The sequence below is a fragment of the Triticum dicoccoides genome, chromosome 6B (assembly GCF_002162155.2).
Source record: "Triticum dicoccoides isolate Atlit2015 ecotype Zavitan chromosome 6B, WEW_v2.0, whole genome shotgun sequence".
NCBI classification, from domain to species: Eukaryota; Viridiplantae; Streptophyta; class Magnoliopsida; order Poales; family Poaceae; genus Triticum; species Triticum dicoccoides.
The window spans coordinates 527,942,972-527,948,971 of record NC_041391.1 but is presented as its reverse complement, the minus strand read 5'-3'; positions in this window follow the sequence as shown (position 1 = coordinate 527,948,971).

The window sequence follows — 6,000 nt, the reverse complement described above, 5'->3', positions numbered from 1 at the left end:
CAACACCAAAAGCTTGACTAGAAACCACCAGAGAAGATAAAAGAAACGAAGTATGATGAACTAGAAACTCCGTTAGTAACTTCATGAGAATCACCGGATAAGAACATGAAGGAAATAGAATGGAGGGACCTCCATAATAAATGGATATTTGATAAAGAAATCCGAGTCCTCGAAGAAAAAGGGTGGGTGGGTGGGAAAAACAAAGGCAACTTGGAGACGGATGAAACAAACACCGTTGAGAAGAACTGATCATTGATCTTGCGGAAGTTCAAATGATCGTGTCCACTTGAAGAGAAGCACACCGGTTAAAAAGGATTGACATGACAATCTCGATTATCAAGAAGGATTAGTATTCACATAGAAATATGAGAAGACCATTTAGGAAAGGTATGGAATCAACTCTTGACTTCGAAGCAACTCGAATACCACAACTCAAAACAAAACGAAGGATTGGCTTGCAGAATAAGCCAGAACAAACATATGATAGAGATTTTGTCCGAAGTTTTCGTGGTGGGGCCTACACGGGCTCGATCGTACAGCACCATCATGTACAAGGCAGTGCACATGACATATGAAGCGTCCCCGAGTCGGCATAGCCAAGGACTCTTTAAGACACAACGAGACCACTGTAAAACCGGCCGTGAATAGGCGGACCACTAGACGTCGAACCCCAATTTCATATCATACATCTGTCGGAAAGATATCCTAAGAGCTACTTGAATTCCCACTTATGGAACTCCCGAACCTTTCTGGTTATGCAATCAGGTGTTGGGGATACAGGGGAAGCATAATATCTCACCCAAACTAACAAATCCTACATCCAGCTGTATCCATCCTTCAACACATAACCAAGAAACCTTCGGAAATCATCTACCTCAACCTTCGAAAAGCGTCCGTTATACAAGTTATGGCGATACTCCCGAACTCCCGCCCCAGTACTGGGTGGCGTCGAGGTTATCTCACCAACGAACTGTATAAAAGAGATTTTCGATGTCGGCGTACTAGACTCAGGTATTCCCAGAACTGCAACGATAAAATTATGACGACAACACCTCAGAGCTCAACTCCCCGGGACACTTCCACTAAACCCCTGACAGGAGGCACCAAGACAATGTTCTCATCATAAAACCATCGGAACGATTCCAAGATACCCGCGTGATCCTAAAAATTTTTTTAGTGAAATTTGAGAAGAGAAGAGTCGAAACTCTATGTCAGGATGCCTTACTAGAGCGATGAGGAGACTGGGAAGTAAAAAGAATTCCTAAACTCTCCGATATATAATTCCTAAAGACTCAAAACATTTTTCTAGACACGACTCGGCCGCTAAAAACGATCAAGCAATGGGGCTCCTAAGGTCGGGGAAGGCTCTGATTACCAACTTGTTACGCCCTCGATGCGGCTATATCTCCCACGTGTCGAAGCACGACTTAGAGGCATAACCGCATTGAAAGCAATGTCGCAAGAGAGGTAATCTTCACACAACCCATGTAATGCATAAGGAAAAAAGATACATAGTTGGCTTACAATCGCCACTTCACACAATTACATGAACAAAGCATTACATCATCCAAATACACTCAAGGTCCGACTACGGAACCAAAATAAAAGAAGAACCCCAAATGCGACAAGGTCCCCGATCGACCCCAACTAGGCTCCACTACTGATCAACTAGAATGAAGCAAGACAAAGGACAAGATCTTCAACTAGCTCCTCCTTGAGCTTGGTTGCGTCATCTGCACGGACTCAACGACACCTGCAAACTGGTTTTGGAAGTATCTGTGAGCCACAGGGACTCAGCAATCTCACACCCTCGCGATCAAGACTATTTAAGCTTATGGCTAAGGTAAAGGTATGAGGTGGAGCTGCAGCAAGCGAGTAGCATATATGGTGGCTAACATACGCAAATGAGAGCGAGAAGAGAAGGCAAAGCACGATCAATGAAACTATGATGAAGAAGTGATCCTAAACAACCTACGTCAGACATAACTCCAACACCGTGTTCACTTCCCGAACTCCGCCGGAAAGAGACCATCACGGTTACACACGCGGTTGATTCATTTTAATTAAGTTAAGGTTCAAGTTATCTACAACCGGACATTAACAAATTCCCATCTGCCCATAACCGCTGGCACGGCTTTCGAAAGTTCAAATCCCTGCAGGGGTGTCCCAACTTAGCCCATCACAAGCTCTCACGGTCAACGAAGGAATAGACCTCCTCCCGAGACGTTCCGATCAGACTCGGTATCCCGGTACAACAAGACATTTCGACAGGGTAAAACTAAACCAGCAACACCGCCCGAATGTGCCGACAAATCCCGATAGGAGCTGCACATATCTCTTTCTCAGGGCACACTCAGATGAGCGCTCCATACAACTAAAACCAAACCTCGAGTTTCCCCGAGGGGGCGCTGCACAGGATTCTAGTTTGGACCAACACTCAGAGGAGCACTGGCCCGGGGGGTAAAATAATGATGACCCTCAGGAGCGCGACTCCCAAGGGAAAAGAAAAGGCTAGGTGGCAAATGGTAAAACCAATGTTGGGCATTGCTGGAAGAGCTTTACTTAAGGCGAACTGTCAAGGGGTTCCCATAATAGCCCAACCGCGTAAGGAACGCAAAATCCGGGAACATAACACCGATATGACGGAAACTAGGGCGGCAAGAGTGGAACAAAACACCAGGCATAAGGCCGAGCCTTCCACCCTTTACCAAGTATATAGATGCATTAATTAAATAAGATACATTGTGATATCCCAACAAGTAAACATGTTTCAACAAGGAACAACATCTCCGTGTTCCAACAAGGAACAAACTTCAATCTTCACCTGCAACTAACAACGCTATGAGAGGGGCTGAGCAAAGCGGTAACATAGCCAATCAACGGTTTGCTAGGACAAGGTGGGTTAGAGGCTTGGTTCAACAATATAGGAGGCATGATAAGCAAGTGGTAGGTATCGCAGCATAGGCATAGCAAAAGAGCGAGCAACTAAGCAAGCAAAGATAGAAGTGATTTCGAGGGTATGATCATCTTGCCTGAAATCCCGCAAGGAAGAAGAACGGGTCCATGAAGAAGACAAACGGACGCAATCGAACGAATCCTCACAACACGACGTTACCGGAAACAACCCGAAGAAGCAACACCGGAAAGAAGCAAACAACATAGTAAACAACCACCACAATAAACATGACATGATGCACAACCAAGTATGATGCATGTCCGGTTTAATGAAGCATGGCATGGCAAAATGCACAAACAATCCTACAAATTAAGTGGAGCTCAACATGCAACTCCGTTGCATATTGACGAAACACCACATGACTTATTTAGTTCTCTCTCGTTAGGTACTCAACAATATTAAATGTTGTTTAAGCATGGCAAGTGGTGAAGCATAACAAAACTATATCATCTAAACAATTTAAATGGGGCCGGACATAACAAATAACAAATCCAGTAAATCCCCATATGCCTTAGTAATTTAATGCAACAACAATTTAAACATTTTAATTGTTGTTATCATGATGCAGATGACATGAACAAGTTTATGCAATTTTTATTAAAACTTGACAAGAGCATTATTATGAAGCATTTGACATCATGGTGGAAAGGAAAAGGGTGCCACGACGACGAATCCGAAAATGATGCCACGACAACATATCGGTTATCCGGTAGCCCACGGGGATACCGGTGCAAAAGGAAGTGACGGGAGCGTGTCATGCAAGGATGGTGGGGTGCTCCCGATTACGGGGTTCCCACATGTCGGTGGAAAGGCAAAAGAGGGGCAACGTGCACCGAACAACTCCGACACGGAGTAAACACGAGCATTTCATACAACACGCAACATTCGTTCACGGGCGTCGTCTCGGGGTTATACCTTCGAAGCGTGTGTTGTCGGAACGGACCAAGTCCGATGCGGTGTAGGGGAAGTAGACATTCTCGTCACATTCGTAGTGGTAGTAGTTGTACTCATGCCGTAGTGGAAGTAGTGGTTCGCGTCGAAGGTAGTGGTACTTGGCAAAATGCATGTCGACGGCAGTTGTTCTCCTATCGTGGTGGAACTTGGCGCTTGCGGTATTGATAGCTCGAAGGGGTACTTGGCGTGTCCGAGGTCTCCGGCCGTAGTGGTACTTTATGAAACGGGTAGTCGAACTTAATGAAAAACGGGTCTCCTCGGGGACTTGATGCATCCGAATTCTTCGGGTATGTAGTAGTACTTGGCGTTCGGAGTCCGGGTCTTGCGGGTGGTGTACTTGGTGCTTGCGGTTCCGATACGGGGGTGCATGCATCCACGGTAACACTGCATGGCGCAAAGAGGCGACGACTTGGGCGGCTGTGGACAAGGACTCGGGCAGCTTGTGTATGAGCTCGATGGGGCTTGGCTGCTGCTCGTCTCCTTCAACAGGTGACAGAACGAAGGCGCAGCGGCACTGAATAGCGAAGCAACAGCTACAGCGAGGCAGCGGTGCCATGGTGAGGTCGCAGGCGAGAACGACGACAAACTTGGCACGCTGGAGGTGGAGGGGAACACGACGAGGCGGACGACAGCGGCAAGCTCGCTGGCACGGCTGCTGGCGGAGCTCGCCGGGCGACGGAGGCGCGGCGCTGGCAAAGGGACGCCACGGTAGAGGAACGGGTCTCCGGCGACGAGGCGCAGCAGCGGCAACGGCCATGGAGGACGGCGGTGTTGAGGCGGGAATGGTCGCTAGGCTCCGCAAGCTCCTGGCGGAAGAGGAGAAGCTGCAGGGGCGGAGTTTGGCGGCGTCTCCTTGACGCGTGCGGGGCTGGAAGAAGCGGAGCGGGGACGGCAGGGCGTGGTGCCTCGCTCCTCTCTTTGGCGAAGCAGGGAAGGAGGAGATCGAGGGAGAGGGCGCTGCGAGCGAGGGAGAGGGAGGCGCAGGTGGGAACGACCGAACAGGGAGGGGATCGGCCAGGAGATGGAGATCGGGCCTCTCCTGGCGGCGCTGGTGGGAAGACGAGGGAAAGGAGTGGGGAGCGAGAGGCTGGATCTAGGTTTAGGAGAAGTGGCCTTGGAAGCCGGCCTGGGTGCGGGATGGGCCGGCGCTGGCTGAGCTAATGGGCCGGCCGGGTGGCCGAGGCCCAGGTAGCTGATGCCGCTGCTTTTTTATTTCTTCAGACAGAAATACAAAAAGGAAAAAGTAGGGGGAAAAGGAGAGGAGCTAGAGAAATATAAAAATATATTCATGATCCTGAAAATGTGCTCTATTTAACAAAATTGGTTTGGAGATTTTAAAGGAAGAAAAAATAATTCAAGTTTGAATTAAACTCAAACTTGAAGCATTTTAAACCCTAACCAAAACAATTTCAAAAGAGATGAAATTTGACAGAGAGGTTGAGGGCATGGTCGAGAATTTATAGGAAAAGACTGAACAGAAATAGAGAAGGGGAAAGTGGCACTTTCAAAAGAAAGGAACTAGAAGGAAAAGAGAAGGAGATGATGCATGGGACAAAGGCATTGGGATATTTTGCAAGTGTGTTTGCGGTAATTCCAAACGAGTGGAATATTTTTATTTAGCTCCCTAATATTGGGAGGATATGTTATAAAGAGAATCACCATGTGAATTCCCTCGATTTAAATGGACCGAAGATCCATGCAATTTATTTAGGTGAGTTACAAAAGATTTATGAGATGATGGCATGATGACATGATGCAATGCACATGATGCACCAAACCAAACAAAACACACGATGAAACCCGGAAACCACGGAAGGCATCTGAAGCTCCGGTCTTGGGGCGTCACAACACTCCACCACTATGAGAGGATCTCGTCCCGAGATCTTGAATGGCACCATAGGGAAAACGGAAGAGAAAGAGAAGAGGTAACACTAAGTTGCTTCTTTGACAAACGAGTGAAACCAAATAACCTTGAGAGGTTGAACAAATTCAAGAAAAGAATACAACGATGGTGAACAAAGTTGAAAACACTCCGTTAACAAGGAGGGACAAAGAACATTGCGAAAAACCTTGAGGTTGAAGGGCAAGAT